We start from the raw sequence: 21,533 nt of genomic DNA, 5'->3' as shown, positions 1-21,533 counted from the left end.
AATATTATTTATATATATTAGAAATAATATAAATATTATTTATTTTATATTTCTGATCTAGATTTTAGGGTCTTTTCAGAATGTTTCTGACCCTAAAATCAGGAAAAAAAATCATGCCACCAAAATGCCTGCAGCAGCCCCAGCACTTGCTCACCTCCCTGGGCTCCAGCGCTGCAATTTTTCCTTTGTCCTCTGGGTGGCGCTGTAACTCTGTAGTGAGATCACCGACGGTGATCTCACCAGAGTGATTCAGAGCCTTGGAGGACAAGAAGGAGAATGGCTACCAATGTCTGAATCGCCCGGGAGGTGAGTAAAAGCGTCTACTGCATGCTATACTCTGCATTGAGCTCCCGGTGGCTAGCCCGAGCCTAGCTCCGGCTTACCACCAGGAAGGTTAAAGCGGACCCAAACTAAACATTTTTTTAATTCAAAATATTTAGTTGCACCACTCTGACACATACAGAGATAATAAACACTCCTTCAAGCTTATGAGCATTTCAGTGCCTGCTTTTCACCCTTCTCTTTTCATAACTAGATTTATACAGGTGGCAGCCATTAGCAATTCCTCCTTTGCTGGACACCACCAGTTTGCTGGATTCTGTCCCGGCAATTTGAAAGGAAAGGAGGGGTTTCTCCAATAAATGTAAAATATTTTATATTTATCATCATGCAGCTGAAAAAAAGGCTGCTATTTATTATTATAATTTAGAAAATAGATTTCATTTCTGAAATCTTGTATTTTTAATTAGGGTCCCCAATGGTACAATTTCCCTGCAGCATTATAGGTTGCATGTCCCCATTTTTACAATGTGTTATTTTAGTATACCTGAAGTAAATCAATAAAAATGGGCCAAATAAAGAACATTGGATAATTACAGTCAACCTAGCTACCTTCAGTAAATAATGTTTTTTGTTTGTTTGTTTCTATAGCATTAAGACAGAATGGGCCTGATCCAATTCACTTTTTCTCCTAACTTTTCTCCAAGGAGATAATTTTTAATTTCCTGTTTAAAATAACTTTTTAAGCACTTTGCAATTGAAAAAGTACCAACAAGTAGGTGAAAAGGAACTGTCATTATTCTGAGCATTTTCTTGCCAGCTGGCAGCTCAAAAGGCATTTTATTCATAAGATGTAAAAATATCACTTAGGAGAAAATTTAGAAGAAAAAGTGAATTAATTGGCCCTAACAGCCCTTATCCAACTTTTTCTCCTGCATTACCTCCCAGCAAATATTGTTTTCATTTTATCCATCTAAAAATAATTTCTCAGCACCTAGCAATCAAAAAAGTAGGTAAAAAAGTAAAAACAAACTTATTTTGCTGCATGCTGGGAGTGTTAGGCCCAGTGCACACCGGGCGGATCCGCTGGCCGCATCCGCCTGAAAATCCGCGTGGCTAATGTATCTCTATGGGATGGTGCACACCGGCAGTTTGAGGTTTTTAGCAAACCGCAAACGTGCCTCTTGCTGCACGTTTGCGGTTTGCTTAAAGCGGGATTGTCACCATAAAAATCAAATTTCAACAGCAACTGGTCTGAGTGTATTAAGTGATAAAGATGCTAAGCATGCATTCAAAAAGTTCAAAACTTTTTCTGCTGTTATGATTTGCCGTTATCCCATTCTTAAGGAGCACTGGCCCTTTAGTAGTCGTTGCCAAAGAATTGCATGCTGGTGGTTCTTATCTATAATCTATTCCTCCTCTTCCCTTTATTTCCCTGCTAGCTGCTTATCTGAAACCTAATCCCCTAATTACTTGTGTTTACAAGCAAGGCTGAGGTGACTCAGCGATTGGAGGAGACAAGAAAAAAAGTAAAGGGCAGAAATGACATCACAAGTTAGCCTTAAAGAGAAACTCCAACCTAGAATTGAACTTTATCCCAATCAGTAGCTGATACCCCCTTTTACATGAGAAATATAATGATTTTCACAAACAGACAACCAGGGGGGTAAATCGAGGAGAGGAAAGATTTTACAATGAGCAAACACTGACTAAATCATTTATACATAATTATGGTAAAAAATGAAGCACTTTTTTTACTACATTATTTTCACTGGAGTTCCTCTTTAACTGTGGGCAAAAGACATGGCCCCCACCAGGAACAGAATTCTCGTCATTTACTATATATCATTCACTGAAATCAAACCGTGGACAGTATAATACATGTGTTATGTAAGTAGATCAAGTATTTATCTACTTATATATGTGTTTTTTTCCCTGGCATAGTATGGCTGATCCTACCGCTTTAAAACCTCAAACCGCTGGTGTGCACCAGCCCATAGAGATACATTAGCCATGCGGATGCTGATGCAGGGGCGGCCAGTGAACAACCGGCGGATCGCATCAAGATCCGCCCGGTGTGCACTGGGACTAAACTCTGTCATCCGCACCCAAAACCGCTAGCGTTCTGTGGATCTGCTAGCGGTTTTGGTGTGCCCCAGGCCTATAAGTTATTTTCCGTAAGGTTTGGAAACATTTACTTGGTAAAAAATCAGGACTCAGGAGAAAGGTTAATAGGATATAAGCCAATGGCCCTTATTCAATTTAGTTTTTTTCCTAGGTTTTCTCCTAAGAGGTAATTTTTCATCTTCTGTTTAACCCATTGTGAACAGCATGACACAGGGTCCTTCAAGAGAATCCATACCCAAGGATTTAACTTCATTCAAGGATTGATACCCCCTTCCCATGAGACATTTTTACCTTTTCTCAAACTAATCATTAGGGGGCTCTGTAGGCTGATATTGTGCTGAAACCCCTCCCACAGTGTGATGTCAGCACCAGGGTGCTGACATCACACTGTGGGATCCTTGTTGCACTGTTAGAAATAACACCTGTATCCACTTGCCAAATAAAGCAGCATCTCCTTAAACAGACATCACCTGCCAGCAGTAAAGATGTCACCATGTGATAAATGTCAGAATGTAAATAAGGGAGAGGAAAGATTTTAGAATTGGGAAACACTGGTTAAATTATCTATAAATAATTAATGTAAAAATTAAGAACTTTTTTTATTACATTATTTTCACTGCAGTTCCTCTTTAAAGAAAACCTGAACTGAAAATTAAAAGTCAAAATAAGCATACACAAGTCATACTTACCTTCTGTGTAGTCTACTCCTCAATCCCTTTCTCCTCTCCTGCATCCTGTTTGTCCACTGTGATCAATGGATTTCTCCGTCCTCCATTTGGAAAATGGCCATTACACCATAACAGCTTTCTGGTCAGCACACAGTTAAACCGTAACATCGCCCACTTGAGCTATAGGGAAACATGGACACATCAGTTCTCCTCTCAGCTGTAACTGACAGCAACTGATATATAACCGACAGCAACTGATATATTTCAGTTCTGACAAAATGTTGTCAGAACTGGAAGGGATCACTGTCAGCAGAAAATGGTGAGTTTCTGAGAGGAACTGATGGCAAGGTAACTATGTAATGTTCATTTGAAGTTACCTCATGTGTTTATTTTAAATAATTTTACTCAGTACAGGTTCTCTTTAAGGACCAGAGCCTTCTTTTCATTTTGCTGTTCGTGATCACTGTGATTGGCTCATAGTGATCACCTGGTAAGTCAATGAAACTGGCCCCTTACCAAGACCGGATTTATACTTTTTTCAGCCCTAGGCTAGCTTTCGTGCATCTTCCCTTCCATGTGCAGCACCTGCCTCCTATTCTTTGTGCAGCCCCCATTTATCATGTCTAACATTCACATACAGCAGCACCCTTCAGTTCTATACAAATCCCATAGGCAGTAGCTCCCTATTTCCATGTGTTGCTCTTTATTTGCAACCTCTGTATTCCATTTGCAGCCTCCTCTTCCATATGCAGCAATGTTTAGCAGCTTCCTAGCAAGCTGCCACCCAAGGTGCGGGCCTTAATGGCCTTTCCAGAAATCCAGCCCTGCTCCTTACTCATAGGAGGAAGCTCCGCAGTTAAATGAATCTTCGGCAACAGCAACAAATGACTCAAGTCCGCGGAAAGCCACGGCATAGAATCTACACTGCATCAGAGATAGAGAGTCGCAAGTGTGGCGTAGATTCTCTCTTCTGTGGTCCCGAGCCAGTTAAAATATTTTTTTTAGCATTCTGCAGTTAAAAAAGTGCCAGAAAGTAGGTAAAAAAAGTACTGTCACAAATAGTCTAGAGTATTTTCTTTCTTGCTGGTGAATTAAAAGGCATTTTATTAAATGTGAACATACAGTGGGTTGCAAAAGTATTCGGCCCCCTTGAAGTTTTCCACATTTTGTCACATTACTGCCACAAACATGAATCAATTTTATTGGAATTCCACATGAAAGACCAATACAAAGTGGTGTACACATGAGAAGTGGAACGAAAATCATACAGGATTCCAAACATTTTTTACAAATAAATACCTGCAAAGTGGTGCGTGCATAATTATTCGCCCCCCTTTGATCTGAGTGCAGTCAGTTGCCTATAGACATTGCCTGATGAGTGCTACTGACTAAATAGAGTGCACCTGTGTGTAATCTAATGTCATTACAAATACAGCTGCTCTGTGAGGGCCTCAGAGGATGCCTAAGAGAATATTGGGAGCAACAACACCGTGAAGTCCAAAGAACACACAAGACAGGTCCGAGACAGCTCAGGGATCAAGTTATTGAGAAATTTAAAGCAGGCTTAGGCTACAAAAAGATTTCCAAAGCCTTGAACATCCCAAGGAGCACTGTTCAAGCTATCATTCAGAAATGGAAGGAGTATGGCACAACTGTAAATCTACCAAGACAAGGCCTTCCACCTAAACTCACAGGCCGAACAAGGAGAGCGCTGATCAGAAATGCAGTCAAGAGGCCCATGTTGACTCTGGACGCGCTGCAGAGATCTACAGCTCAGGTGGGAGACTCTGTCCATAGGACAACTATTAGTCATGCACTGTACAAAGTTGGCCTTTATGGAAGAGTGGCAAGAAGAAAGGCATTGTTAACAGAAAGCATAAGAAGTCCCGTTTGCAGTTTGCCACAAGCAATGTGGGGGACACAGCAACCATGTGGAAGAAGGTGCTCTGTTTAGATGAGACCAAAATGGAACTTTTTGGCCAAAATGCAAAATGCTATGTGTGGCAGAAAACTAACACTGCACATCACTCTGAACACACCATCCCGACTGTCAAATATGGTGGTGGCAGAATCATGCTCAGGGGGTGCATCTCTTCAGCAGGGACAGGGAAGCTGGTCAGAGTTGATGGGAAGATGGATGGAGCCAAATACAGGGCAAACTTGGAAGAAAACCTCTTGAAGACTGCAAAAAGACTTGAGACTGGGGTGGGGGTTCACCTTCCAGCAGGACAATGACCCTAAATATAAAGCCAGGGCAACAATGGAATGGTTTAAAACAAAACATATCTATGTGTTAGAATGGCCCAGTCAAAGTCCAGATCTAAATCCAATCGAGAATCTGTGGCAAGATCTGAAAACTGCTGTTCACAAACGCTGTCCATCTAATCTGACTGAGCTGGAGCTGTTTTGCAAAGAAGAATGGGCAAGGATTTCAGTCTCTAGATGTGCAAAGCTGGTAGAGACATACCCTAAAAGACTGGCAGCTGTAATTGCAGCAAAAAGTGGTTCTACAAAGTATTGACTCAGGGGGCTGAATAATTACGCACATCCCACTTTGCAGTTATTTATTTGTAAAAAATGTTTGAAATGATGTATGATTTTCGATCCACTTCTCACATGTACTCCACTTTGTATTGGTCTTTCATATGGAATTCCAATAAAATTGATGCATGTTTGTGGCAATAATGTGACAAAATGTGGAAAACTTCAAAGGGGCTGAATACTTTTGCAAGCCACTGTATGAGAAAATTTAGAGAAAAAACAGTGAATTGAATAGTTCAAAGGAAAAGCATATATAGAAATTTTAAAAATTCTAAATGGTCACTGATAAATTACAATATATATTACTTTACTTGAACACGTTTGCGATATACAAAGAAAGAGCACAACATTTGCAAGACTATTTAAGATAGTGTTCCAGGTACACCCACCTAGCCTGAACATAGCAAGGCACTCTATGAGTAGTTATGAGTAGTTAGAATGGTGTCAGTGGTGTAGCAATAGGGGTTGCAGAGGTAGCAACCACATCAGGGCCCTTGGGCAAGAGGGGCCCCAACCTGCTCTACCTCAACCAAGGTATTATCTCTTTATTGGTCCTGTGCTAGTAATAAACACTTCTACAGATGTGTTTAATAGTAGTAGTCATTAACAAACTGTTCCCTTTCACCTTTTAGGACATCTGACGCTGTACTGTAGTTGTCCTTTGCAGGATATGGTTCACCATATCAATTGTTATGTATAGAGTGCTTCGGGGGGGAGGGGGGGGGGGTCAATGTAAAACTTGCACGGGGGCCCTGTGCTTCTTAGCTACGCCATTGAATGGTGTACTATATTGTTAACTATCTAAAAAAAAGACTGGACAGTCAATCCATACTTATTAACATGCACATAATCAGAAAGCATTTGGCTTGTGCTCATGCAAAAGCCACCCACACAGGGTTATTTATGGCACAATGAGAATGTTGACTGTCTGTGTGAGGCCTGTGGCAGTCAGCATGCATTGATCTCTGCAATTAATTACATGCACATAAGCAATTGTATAAACAATCAAAGATCCAGGTCAAATAATTGCAGGAGAGGGGCTGGCCATCAGTGCTGCTCGGATACCCCTTTTCTAAATCCGGATCCGATTCGGATCCGGATACCTAGATATGCGATCCGGGTCAGATATCCGAGTTCAAAATTTTCTGATCCAAATCTGAATCGGATATCCGACCCTAGTATCCGGGATATCCGGGCAAATTCGGATATCCGGATAGAAAAACCGGAAGTGACTTTAAATTGCTTTAAAAGGGTTTTTTAGGATATATGAGGCATGTAGCATTATTATTTTGTAAAGGGGAACACTAATTGATGATGTGGGGATTTAAATTCCCCCCCCCCCCTAAAAAAAGTGGCTGTCAATTAACATTAGGCATAGGTTCCAGACAGCGGTCGTGCAGCCCACATTGTGTACAAGGTCCAACCGCACAACTGGGACATGACAGTTTTCAGCCAATACACCTCCAAAAAATTACGCAGAAATTGTGTTTTGGGTTAAATATAGGTGGTATCAGTGGCCTGTGGCACCCTGGCCTGATGGTGGGAGCTGCACAGGCAGCAGGAGCAGGGCAATGCAGCAGCGGCAGGTGTAATGTGTGCCAGGAGCATGCCGGACGTGGCACGTTGCAATTGGCACTGTCATTGGCACTTGCCAAGTGTCACGTGGCACTTGCCACATCGCACTTGGCACGTGTCACTAGCCACATGTCACATGGCACTTGACACGTGCCAAGTGACACGTGGCACGTGCCATGTGACACGTGGCAAGTGACACGTGACACTTGGCAAGTGACACGTGCCAAGTGACATGTGACACGTGCCAAGCGACACGTGACACATGCCAAGTGACACGTGACATGTGCCAAGTACCGAGTGACAGTCAGAAAGCAGAGGAGAAGACACTAGTGCACACTAACTGTTACACTGCCACTGCTCACAGCACAGCAGTTCTGTAGAAACCTAACACAGTAGTACTACTACTCTAACAACTACTAGCATACTGACTGCAGTACTACAGTACTAACTACACAATAACACAGTAAAAAAAAATGGTTGTCAATAAACATTAGGCCTAGGTTCCAGACAGCAGTCGTGCAGCCCACATTGTGTCCAAAGTCCAATCGCACAACTGGGATTTTTTTCAACCAAGACACCTCCAAAAAATTATGCAGCAATTGTGTTTTGGGTTAAACATAGGTGGTATCAGTGGCCTGTGGCACCCTGGCCTGGTAGTGGGAGCTGCACAGGCAGCAGGAGCTGGGAAATGCAGCAGTGGCAGGTGTAATTTGTGCCAGGAACATGCCGGACGTGGCACGTTGCAATTGGCACTTAGCACGTGTCACGTGTCACAAGGCACTTGGCATGTGTCACGTGGCACTTGGCACATGGCACTTGGCACGTGTCACATGGCACTTGGCACGTGTCACATGGCACTTGGCACGTGGCACGTGGCACTTGGCACGTGTCACGTGGCACTTGCCACCTGTCACCAGGCACTTGCCAAGTGACACGTGCCAAGTGACATGTGACATGTGCCAAGTACCGAGTGAAAGTCAGACAGCAGAGGAGAAGACACTAGTGCACACTAACTGTCACACTGCCACTGCTCACAGCACAGCAGTTCTGTAGAAACCTAACACAGTAGTACTACTACTCTAACAACTACTAGCAATGACTGCAGTACTACAGTACTAACTACACAATAACACAGTAATCCTATCCCCTAACCTAACCTATACCTAAGGCCAGTGGCGTAGCTAAGGAGCTGTGGGCCCCGGTGCAAGCTTTACATGGGGCCCCCCCAAGCACTCTATACATAACAATTGATTTGGCGCACCAAAACCTGCCAAAGACAACCACAGAGTCAGATTTGCAAGAAGGAGATGGGGAACAGTGTTTTAAGGATTACTACTATTCAAAGCATCTATAAAAGTGATTATTACCAGCACAGGACCAACAGAGAGCTAATACTGTGATGAAGGGTGGACCCTTCGGGGCCCCTCTGGCCCAAGGGCCCCGATGCGGTCGCTACCTCTGCACCCCCTATTGCTACGCCCCTGCCTAAGGCTAATAGCTGGCCAGCAGGCAGCAGCTGGCCTGGTCTGTGCACAGCACACACACAGACACATAGCAGCTGCCTGCAGCACACACTCTAACTGTCACACAAATGACATCAAGCTAATTAATGATTTAACAATAGTGTAGTGATAGTGAAGGGGTTAATCACTGAACAGCTTTCGGTTTATCACTGCTAGGCCAGCAGCACTGGAGCACACACTCTGACTGTCATACAATGATGTCAATCAAGCTAATTAACGATTTAACAATAGTGTAGTGATAGTAGTGAAGGAGTTAATTACTGAACAGATTATCACTGTGTACAACCCTTGCTACTAGGCCCAGCAGCACTGGAGCAAACACTCTGACTGTCACACTATGACATCAATCAAGCTAATTAACTATTTAACAAGAGTGTAGTGATAGTAGTGAAGAGGTTAATCACTGAACAGCTTTAGGTTTATACAGCCCTTGCTAGGCCACCAGCACTGGAGCATGTCTCTCATTGAGCATTCAGCAAGCTAAGACGATATGTCTCATCATGGCAGCCCTCCTTATTATACAGGGGGGCTGGCCAGTGTTTCTTTCTGTGATTGGGTGCCAGGGTTTAGGCTGGGAGCCCTCTGATTGGCTCAATGAGGTCAGGTGGGTCTGGCCAGGGTTCCCCTCTGTGATTGATTGCTTGCTAGGGCTTCTGCTGGGATTCCTCTGATTGGCTCCAGGATGTCATCTCCTTAGTTACAGTATTTCGGATCCGGATTTCCACAATATCCGTGGATATCCATGTTATGCGCCCAAATATCCGCAGATAGCTAGCCGGATTTGAAAAAAAATGGACTGATGAGCAGTCCTGCTGGCCATTACTGTGGGCTCATCTGGCTATAGAGAGGGAGGTTGGCCATTTCTACGAGCACATCTAGCTATACTGTATGGAGAAGGGCTGGCCATTACTGAGGGGCACATTTGGCTATTGGAAGGGGGTTCTCCTAATACTACGGGTAGTTTAGAGGCTCTCATTCACAGTCAAGATTAAGATGATGGCAGTTTATGGTACTTTCTCCCCCATTATACCGGTATTTTCTTCTTTTTTTAGAAATGGATACCGGTAATCTTGCACCAAAAATGAAAACGCAGGTCATATGAAGCTGCTTTCAAGGTTGTGACAAGAGCAGAAGAAAGCAATAACAGTATTGCAAGTAGGGAATTTGGAGTTGATGAAAAACAAGTGAGGGAGTGGCAGAAAATGAAGGCCGAGTTAACCCAGATTCCAAAAGCTTAAATAGCTCTACAGGAATAAAAAAAACTGGAGCACATGGTGCTCAATAGATGTGCAGACACACATATAGATCAATATGACCAAATATGTAAGTCCCACAAAATGTCTATTACAGAGGAGCAACTATATAACAACAGTAGTGGCGCTTCACCCCAATTCCAATGGTGGTTGATCGTGCATATGCTAAAATGTCAGCGTACAATACCTAAATGGGGTGTATGCAAATACCTCCCCAATTTAAGCAATGACCTCACTATTATTGTCCAGTCCATTCCGGGATGAAGAGGAATCCTCCCAACTGCACGGGAATCAGAGCTCTCGCGGAGACGCCAAGTCCATCTCCCTCCACATCCGCCGGTAGTGACGTCACCGCCTGTGTTCCAATGCGTACCAGGCAATTGTCGGCTAGTTCCTGGATATGGGAACACAGAAGGCATAGCACAATTGTGCAGACTGCGCCAATAGCTGACAACACTACGCATAGAGTCACACTTACGGATGGATTCTTAAGTTTATTGCATATCATAAAACATGTAGTCCCAATCCGGATTTCGGCCCAACGCCTTCATCCCCTGCTTTAACCTCCCAGCCATTTCTATTGATCCACCAATTCAAAGGCTTTGTTTATGGACCACTATTGAGCCTCAGCTCTTCACTCAACTTAGATTTATAACAGTTGTTCAAATCTCTGACATTATTGAAAATGTACGACCATAAAGTTTATATCCATTCACCAAATTATATCCATTCACAGAATCCAAGGGCACTTCCATAGTATGCAGTACTTTGGTACTGGTGAAGACCAATGACTACTTATACACCATACCATGGGGATGCCAATATCTTCTATCAGTTAGTATCAACAGGGCCCTATCAACAAATATGAACCCTTCCAAAGATGGGTCACTCACTGAACAACTCTGGCAGAAAATGTCTAAACTCACTTTCTTAGAAGTTTGGCAGGGATATTTCCAGTTAGAGGGTGATTTATAAAGGCTGTCCACTCCTTCTTAGTTCTACCAGCTGTCCCAATAGTAGAAATGGCCCAAATGGTTCGCCGGCGAACAGTTCCCGGGCGAACTTCCGGGGTTCGCAATCGCAGAGAACCGCAAACTTTTCCGGAAGTTCGGTTCGTCCCCATAGTGCATCATGAGGGTCAACTTTGACCCTCTACATCACAGTCAGCAGGCACATTGTAGCCAATCAGGCTACACTCCCTCCTGGAGCCACTCCCCCCCTTATAAAAGGCAGGCAGTGTCAGGCGTTTCACTCACTCGTGTGCCTGCATTAATTAGAGAAGGGAGAGCTGCTGTGCAGAGACCTATAGGGGAAGCTTATTCGGCACTTGTAGGCTTCTTAGCTTGCTCCTTGCTGATTCTTATTGCTAAAAAAGCACCCCTCAAAACCTCTTTTGAGAGCTAATCTTGTTCTTTTGATCTATTTTTTTTTTTATGTGTGTGTGGATTACTTGCATTATATACAGCCCTGTCAGTCAGTCGCAGCTGGCCTTTGGCCCCTTGGTGGTATAATTACTGCTGTGCCAGATGCACATTATAATACCCATAACTGCATATACCTTACCTACTACCTGTTGTTCACTTCAGTGCACCCACTTACCTACATGAGCGCACGCAGTGTCACTGTGCCTGTCCGGTACCTGTGTGTGACAGGTGCACATTGTAATACCCATCACTGCATATACCTACCTGTTGTTCACAGTGCACCCACCTACCTACGTGAGCGCACACAGTGTCACTGTGCCTGTCCGGTACCTGTGTGTGTGTGACAGGTACACATTGTAATACCCATCACTGCATATACCTACTACCTGTTGTTCACTTCAGTGCACCCACCTACCTACGTGAGCACATGCAGTTTCACTGTACCTGCTCTGTACCTGTGCGTGTGACAGGTGCACATTTGTAATACCCATCACTGCATATACCTACCTGTTGTGTTCAGTGCACCCACCTACCTACGTGAGTGCACGCAGTGTTATATACCACTCCGTGCATACCTGTTAACTGCACCTGTGTGACTGCACATTGTATTAGTCAAGTCAGTGCATACCTTTCACTTCATCCCCCTGATATGGACAAAACGGACAAAACAGGTAGAGGCAGAGGTAGAGGCAGACCCAGAGGAAGGCCACCCAGCAGATCTGTGCGAGGTCATGCTGATGTGATTTTGTGTGGCCCTGGACCAAAGTACAGTGCTCAGAAGAAGGCACGTCCCAGCAACTCCCAAGATTGTCAGGACGTGGTTGACTATTAACACAGAACACCTCATCTTCTGCAGCCACCAGCGCTACTCCAAGTACCACATCCACTACATTTGACAGTTCGCAGGAGTTATTTGGTGGGGAAATCACTGACAGCCATTATTGTTACAACCAGATGAAGGCGCTAAGCAAGTTACACCACCTCATATGTCTGAGTTAGGTGACACTCTGGATGTAAGGTGGGAGGAGGAGGATGATGAAGCACCTGCTGTTGGTGCAGTTTTGGAGGTGTCTGAGGCAAGCAAAGCTGGGCAGGATGATTATGATGATGACGATGATACGGATGCAACGTATGTTCCCAATAGAGGAGATGAACAGGGGGACAGTTCAGAGGGGGAGTCAGAAAGGAGTAGGAGGAGACGAGTTCCTGAAAGAAGCAGGGGGAGCTCATCATCAGAAACAGCTGGGGGCAGTGTCCGGCGCCATGTATCGCCACCTATGGACAGCCAGCCAACATGCCCTTCAACGTCAGCTGCTGATGCCACCATAGTGCCATCACCCCAGGGGGGCTCAGCGGTTTGGAAATTTTTTAGTGTGTCTGCGGTAGATCAGAGCAATGCCATCTGTTCTCTCTGCCTCCAAACATTGCGCCATGGAAACAGCTGGCTTGGCGGAACTGTTAGCTCGCCAGCTGTTATTATACCAGCTGGTGGACTCTGCAGGCTTCCGTAAATTTGTGGCCATTGAGGCACCGCAGTGGAAGATACCAGGCCGCAATTATTTTTCTTAGGGCGATACCCAAACTGTACCGTGAAGTTGAGAGGCAAGTGGTGTCATCTCTGGCACACAGCGTTGGGTCAAGGGTCCACCTGACAACGGATGCCTGGTCTGCCAAGCACGATCAGGGCAGGTACATTACTTACACAGCCCATTGGGTCAACCTGGTGACCGATGGCAAGCAGGGAGTATGTGGCTGTGCAGCGGACCAACGTGTGACACCTCCACGGCTTTCAGGCAGGCATCCTGCTACATCCTCTTCGCTGTCGTCATCCTCCTCCTCCTTGGCTGAGTGGCAGTTCAACTCTACTGGTGCTGCGATCTCCTCTCCAGCTACACAGCCCCAGCTCCCCAGGGCCTATGCTACATGTCTTGCCTCAAAGCGGAGAGTCACACTGGAGCAGCTCTCCTAGCTGCTCTTAACAAACAGGTGGATCAGTGGCTGACCCAACACCAGCTGGAGATCAGCAACGTGGTGTGTGACAACGGCAGCAATCTCATTTCTGCTTTGAATTTGGGAAAGCTGACACATGTACCCTGCATGGCACATGTGCTAAATCTAGTCATTCAAAAATTTGTGTCAAAGTACCCAGGCTAGAGGAGGTCCTGAAGCAGGCCAGGAAGTTGTGTGGGCATTTCAGGCGGTCTTACCCAGCCATGGCATGCTTTGCGGGCATTCAGTGGAGAAACAAGTTGCCGGTGAGATGCCTGATTTGCGATAGCTAGCCCAACTCACTGGAATTCGACCCTCCTTATGTTCTCTCACCTGCTAGAACAGGAGAAAGCCGTTACCCAGTACCTCTACAACTACAATAGAAGGACACAGTCTGGGGAGATGGGGATGTTCTGGCCCAACAACTGGACACTCATGCGAAATGCATGCAGGCTCATGCAGCCTTTTGAGGAGGTGACCAACCCGGTGAGTCGCAGTGAAGGTACCATCAGCGACTTGATCCGCTTACTTCCTGGAGCGTGCCGTGCGCACAGTGGTGGATCAAGCTGTGGAGGAGAGTGAACAGGATTAGTTACGGGAGGAAGCGTTGTGGGATCAATTCTCATCAGAACCAGATGTTTCCTTCACACCTGCAGCAGCACAGAAGGGGAAGGAGGAAGAGGAGGAAGAGTCGTGTGGGGAAGAGGAGTCAGACTCGGTTGATGAGGAAGATGTTTCTTTGGAGGAGGAGGCGGCGGCAGAAGAACAACCACAGCAGATGTTGCAGGGGGCTTGTGCTGCTTAACATTCCCGTGATATTGTTCGTGGCTGGGGGGAGGAGGAGGCCTTACCTGACGTCACTGAGGAAGAGCAAAAGGAGATGGATAGTACGTCTGGATCCAACTTTGTGCAGATGGCGTCTTTCATGCAGTCCAGCCTGTTTAAGGGAACCCCGTATGAAAAAACTCAAGGGGTATGAGCTGTACTGGGTGGCCACGCTACTAGACCCTTGGTATAGGCACAAAGTGGGGGACATGTTACCAACTCACCTGAAGGCAGAAAGGATGCAGCACTTGCAGAGCAAGCTGGCAACTATGCTTTAAAATGCATTTAAGGGTGATGTCACAGCACAATGCTATAAAGGTACCACTGCCTGTAATCCTTCTCACATGTCCACGCAGGCAAGGACAGGACACCCCAGCGATCTCATGGTGATGTCGGAAATGCGGACATTCTTTAGTCAAATGCCTAACCTTAGCCCTTCCGGGTCCACCCTTCACCAACGCCTGGACCGGCAGGTAGCCGACTACCTGGCCTTAAGTGTGGATGTAGACACTGTGAGCAGCGATGAACCCTTGGACTACTGGGTGCGCAGGCTTGACCTGTTTATACTGAGAGGTTGGTGCTCTCAGTGCTATATGACATAAATAAAACACAATTTTATTTGCAGCAAAATTACAGCTTCTTAATTCACATCGGGATTGAAGTCCACCACTATTTCTCATGTAGGATAAGAAACACAGAGTCCAAAACAGTTTCCAGGCCAAATTCCATACAGTACTCTTGTACACTTCACAGGGGTTCCTATGTCAAAGTTCCCTCTAGGATACCACAGAAGTTCTCATACACAGTTCTATAATTAAACCGCTGGACAGGACAGCCTCCACCATACCCTAACGAGAGACACTCACCGTGTGGTAAGACCCACACGGTTAGGTCTATTGGCGCCTTCCAGATCCTCTCCTCTTTGCAGATATCTTCTTAGCCAACCAACCTCAATAGAAAGGTTTATATAGAGTGTAATACTGTAACTTTAATAAAATTTATAAAAAATATTGCACTCACAATATCCAGATTAAAAACACGCATAGAGTTTCCCACGGGCTCTCCCCCGTTTGGTGGCCGGCTGGCGTAAGTGTCACGAGAAGCGGATGGGATGATGACCGCCGCGGCTCGGTCATCCGCGTATTCCCTCTGCCCTGGATCACTTGACCTGTGGCCAGAGCTGTCCCAATTAGCCATCCAACTTCTGTCTTGCCCTGCCTCAAACGTCCTGTCAGAAAGGACCTTCAGTGCAGCTGGAGGCATTTTCACTGAGAAGAGAAGTCGCCTAAGTCACAAAAGTGTTCAGTACCTCACCTTTATCAAAATGAATGAGGCATGGATCCCGGAGGTCTACTGCCTGCCCCAAGACTAAATCAGTCCCCACACACAGCATCTCTGCCTGCACCCCGTGTGACTGCCTGCCCCAAGACTAAGTCGCTCCCCACACAGCACCTCTGCCCACAGGCCGCTTGACTGCCTTCTCTGCCACCACCAACAGGGTCCAGGACTCCAGGCGGATTCCTGAATTTTTAAGGCCACTATAATAATTTTTCTGGTCCGTGTATATGCCTGCCTAATTTTTCTGGCTGCACTGCAGCTGCAACAACAAAACAAAAGGCATGTACATGTGCCAATTCCCCTTCGTGATCATTACCTTTTGCCGCGGTGAAGGGGCTTGCGTATCACAATGAAGCAATGACCGACAGCTATATGAGTGTCTGGGGGGGGAGGGGCAAACCCAAGATAATAAGGTCATTGCTTTATTGTGGACAGACCAAATTTGATCAGCTGGACAGTCACTGTTGTTCTATCATTGAGCTACCACAGCCTGGCGACCATATGGGCTTGAAAACCGCCATGGCCTGCACTCTCGCCATGGTGCGCACCAGTCCAGTACGGCCGTCACAACACAAACAGCTGTTTGTGGTGCGTTACACAGTGAGTTTGGTGTGTCAGTGTGACGCAGTACTCTAATTACACTCCCTGATTGATGTATACACATGCAAAATGTTTTAAAGCACTTTAGGCCTGCAATTTAGCATGCAATGTGATTTCTGCTTTGCGTCAAATCCAGATTTTCCCCGGGACTTTTGGCATCTAGCCCACTCCGTCATGCCCCTCTCCAGGTGTTAGACCCCTTGAAACATCTTTGCCATCACTTTTGTGGCCAGCATAAGTTTTTCTAGTTTTTCTAGTTTTCAAAGTTCGCCTCCCCATTGAAGTCTATTGCAGTTCGGGCCATCGGGCCATCGGGCCATCCCTACCCAATAGTACTTCCCTCCATGATTCCCATCCCAGATTACTTGTTAGAAGATTGCTGCAAGTTTATAATCTTTAAAAGCTTGTTCCTTCCATACTTGTTGTTTGAAAGTATAACTTTTGTGGATGTGAATATCAAGGTTGACCTGATCATGTAATTACTTCTGGACAAACCATATGATGGCTGGAGTGACAATATCCAGTAGAATGACTTTTTTTTGTAACACTAATTTAGACTACGCCTTTTGGGAATGCATTACTAATATTATATTTGAATTCTCCCACATATTAAGTTTTTTTATTAGTGATATGCCTAACTGAAATTGATATTTTACTAATTAAGAGTTACATTTTTCTAGACCCTAAAATTCTAAAAAAAAGGCATTGTTCTATGGAATTCTTAATATTTATATTTAAACTCTTAAACACTCTCATAAATGTAATTTTATCTATATTACGTGTAAATAAAATGGATATTTTACTTATTTAGGAAGTCACATTCGGCTAAACCACACAATTCTGTTCTGGATCTATATGGAGGTCTAAGATGTGTATATAAGAACTGTATGATGACTGCAGTGATGATATCCAGTGTTAGGAACCTGCTTTGAAAGATTAGCTTTGACTAGGCCTTTTTGGAACAGCTTAGAGATGAACTGGTGTGGGCCATGTGGCATACCATAGGGGTTGAAAGAGTTGAGTCAATTGTCAGTTCATATTGACCATCACCAAGGGGTGCACCTTGACTTACCAGTTGTTTTTTTAACTATTAATCTACCACCATGCTACCAATGCATCAGGGTCCATCAAATGCAGCTTAGCTTGAGTCCCTTTAATGGTTGAAGAACATTAGAGGGGAAGATCTGCTAACCTCTGTTTATACTGTGGAGCTTCAGCCCACTTTCTAATTAAACTGTCCAATGAGCTAGGCCCACAAAGACCTACTGAAGTAAAAACCAATTTTGAACCAGCACTTGTATTGAAATTAGGGATGATCGTAGTGAGCCAACTACGCTTCGCTGGAAATACGCGTAGTTTGCCACAATTACACTTCGCCAAACTATGACCTCTCAATCAAATTTCAACTACGGATACATTTCGTAAACTATGCATTAAAATACAAAATTATGCGCAGCGCGAAGCGTAGTGTATGCGGACACTTATGCCCCTATGTGAAAAAGTTTCCACATTAATTCCCCATTAAATGCTCTTGCACGGAACTCTTGTATGCGTACATTTCTATTTCCAAGGCAATAATGAGCAATAATATTCTGGGCCTGCACAAGCAAAAATTTGATCCGTACGCGGATAAAAAGACACGTTTACCACATTCCTAGTTTACTTCGCAATACACATGTCAACTACACGTAGCGTACGTAAAATACGCATATCGGTACTTCGCTACGCCTTTAATGCGTAAGTGTAGTTTTGAAAATTCACCTACAAACTACGATGCGTAGATGCGAACTACGACGCGTAAATTCGCACTGGCATAGTTTCTGCTCATCCCTGATTGAAATACAACAAGCTCAACAACTTTGCAAGAAACAGTCCTTGCCTATGTGCCTTGCTAGTGGTTCCTCCACCAAAAAATGGGCCTGCTGTATCCTTGGAGACTTTCTCTCTTTTCATTACCAATCTTCAGAAATGTAGAGAATACCTTTAATCCCTTCTCTGCTCTTCCCTGTCATGCCTTGGCTGCAGGCACAAAATCCATTGATCCTCAGGTCCTCATGGGAGGCTAAAAAATGGAAAGTACTCAAGTTTGTATGCATGCATTTTTTTTAATTACATAGGCCATCCAGTTATAACGGTGGTACCATTCATTCTCTGGCACACTCAAAAAAATTGAGTGTTAGAAAAAATAAGCATTTGACTTAATGTGCATATATTTGTTATCTCACATTCCAGTAAATCTTATAATTGATTTCCTTGTCACAACACAGTAGTGTTACGTTGTTGAAATACAATGGCTATAGATCTAATTTTATTGTTTTTTCATTTGTTTTCCACATTGACTGAGTGTTTAGATTTAGGGTCATCCAAATCCAAAATATCTGACCTATCCTACAATACCACACTCAAAACAAACTTCCAAGGATTCCTTCCCAAGAGCCTGAGTGCTCCTGAAGGCAGGCAGTGACGTTCTGTGCATGCCTGTGTGAGCCGGTGTAAGCGCATGCACAGTATGAGGCTGCCGGTCTTTGTGAGCACTTGGGCTCCCAAAGCCTTCTGAGTGCTCCTGGACGTGACTTCCCCTGGAGACAGTGATGAAATGAGGGGACAGGATAGGCTCAATAGGAACCAGAGCCTTCCCACTCCATATATTATGTAAAAAATACTCTCCGGCGCTGGGAAAATGCCTAAACAATAAGCTGTGTGTGCTGTGGAGGGGATCCCCCAACCCTCAAAGTTTCACAGATTACAATTTTATATTACACTGACACGCGCTGATTAACTTCGCTAATTTATTAAAAGATAAAACACATAGATTTAATCAGTTAAGACACATGAATTCAATCACTACTCAAATGTTCACAAACTTCCATTACACATCCATACTTCAGAGAGGCCTCTCCGTTCACTTAAACTACCCAGATCCACTGCTCAACTCTAAAATGGATACTATATATATCGCCTAAAAAAGAAGAACTATATTTAATTAATCCTCCGTTTCAGTCTCCTTGTTAAAAAATCAGCATTTCTTATTCAAATATTGAGAAAACACTTCAGTCTCTACCGTTTTTCAAGAAACTTTTTTAGTTGATCCGTGTTATAAACACCAGTAGGGTCAAACTCACGGTTTCCTTATTGTTAGATACACCGCTCGCTTTAGAGAGTCCTGGCTGGTTCCTTGCCCGTTACTTTCCGGCTTCCAAACCGCTCAATGATTCTGGGTCCTTTTAGTCCGCCCGCCGCTTGCCAGACTGACGTTCTTCCACAGCCTACGTCACTTCTGTAAATCTCAGAAGTCCGCCCGCTGTGCTTACTCGTCCTCTAGCTTCTCGCGTGCACTGCTATTAGGTGACTTCACCTCTTGTAGATTACTGGAACTTTGCTGGCGGCTGTTGCGCACAGTACGCTGCTTCCAGAGCCTCTGCAGATTCTTTATGGGCACAAATTTAGCTTGAATTAACACTCTACGCGTTTCTGCCGATAAATCGTCGGCCTTCTTCAGGAGGATTCAAGTTTTTTAGGGCAAATCCATCCAGCCATTTTTATAACTAGTTTGACCACCAAACTTATCCACCCCTAATTGCTTGGGGCGTAGTTTCAATCACATGATTGTAATCTCCATTTTCTTGTAGTCTATACTTCCTTAACATGATTCTCTTTACTCTCTTTATACACACCTCACTCAAAATTTTATACATAATTATTCCATGTTTCTCATACTCCCTACCAAAAATCTATATATTTTTAAAATACAACAAAAGAACTAAAAAAATGCAAACAATTCCATCTCACTGTTTAAGCCATTTGGAATCATTGTCCCCAACTGATAAATCCACTTTGATTCATTCCTGGACATTTTTTGAATAAAATCACCTCCCCGTCTCCCATGACTTATGACCTCCAATCCAAAAAATATAGTTCCCCTAAAACTCCCCCCATGCTTTTCTTTATAATGTTATGATAATGGGTGTGCTTTACTTTTCTTTTCAATTTTATTAAAATGTTCTGCTATCCTACTTTGCAGTGCCCTTTTTGTCCTCCCAACATACCTTTTTTGGCAGGGGCACTGGATACAGTAAATCACCCCACATGTGGTGCAGGTTATATGATCTTTAATCCCATACTTCACTGAATCCAGTGCCTCCACTTCTACTATTCTACCTGGATTGCTGGTCCTTCTACAGTTTAAACAAAGGCCACATCTCAAAAAACCCGCCTTCCCCCTCCTCATCCCACCATGGTCAGTCACCCCTATATTCATTAGCTGCCATTGCTTTCGATAACCCAATATTTGGGGCCCTTTTAAATACAACCCTTGGTATGTTACCTGAAATACCCATTATCAAAACATTATAAAGAAAAGCATGGGGGGAGTTTGAGGGGAACTTCCCATTCCATAGTTCAGTATCAGTCTTTTTTATTATTTTTACAGTACGGATTTGCTATAATATAAACATTTCTGATATTCCATTAAAAAGGTTTTTAGCATAACAATGTATGATGATATTTTCTAAATCAGCAATTTAATGTTTGGTGATAAGAATTTGAAAACATACCCGGTGTTAATCTTATCTAATGGGGAAAAGTTTGTGACTGACAGAAAAAAATCTGACTGGACCGATTGTTTCCCTTAGAAAGTCTGCTTCTGGTACCCATGAGCAAAATGATAGTTGCATCCACTTCATTATCTATTCCAAGCAGAGGACTCATTAGACCTCCCTCCATCTACAGGTAGAAGATGAACTTTAGAAAAGGCTCTTGTAAATGATTGAAAAGTATTGCTCTTTTTCTAATCCTTTATAATGCCCTCTTATTTATAATCCCAGTCTTGTCACCCCTGAAGACATATATACTAAAGCACAAGCAAGGTAAATAGAAAGGTGAGGCCGAGGCGTTCAACTGAAGAATTGCATTTTTCTCGAAGAGAGGACTTCTGAAAGCTTCTGTTTTAGCAGCCTGTGAAAAGTCATCACTGCTATTGAAATGAATAACACCAGCTTGTAAGTGACTGGAGAAAGTGTTTACTCAGTGAATTAGTTAAGTTTGTATTGTGAGAAGAGGATTACGGGCCTCAGCAGTGTCTCAAGATCCATTTCAAACTGGAGTGGCTCAGTATTAGCTAGCTCTGGGGCAGGGCTAATTATCATAAGACTCAGGGCATAAAAGGCTTTTAAAAGCACCATCTCTCATTTTCCAGGACTGGATTAACTCTTTAGCCTTAAGCTAAACTGTGCTTGGAGAATCATTCTTCAATAATAACTGCTTTGATTTTTCTTCTCCTTCAAGCTTTGGATGTAACAACTTTGCTTGATCTGATGTGGAGAAGGATTTTGGTAGCTGGTGTGAAATGCTCAGCAGCACTAACTATAGATGCATAAGGCTGTCTAGGAGCTG

This window comes from Hyperolius riggenbachi, chromosome 4, assembly GCF_040937935.1.
Source record: "Hyperolius riggenbachi isolate aHypRig1 chromosome 4, aHypRig1.pri, whole genome shotgun sequence".
Taxonomy (NCBI): Eukaryota; Metazoa; Chordata; class Amphibia; order Anura; family Hyperoliidae; genus Hyperolius; species Hyperolius riggenbachi.
Note: the sequence above shows the minus strand (reverse complement) of the source record.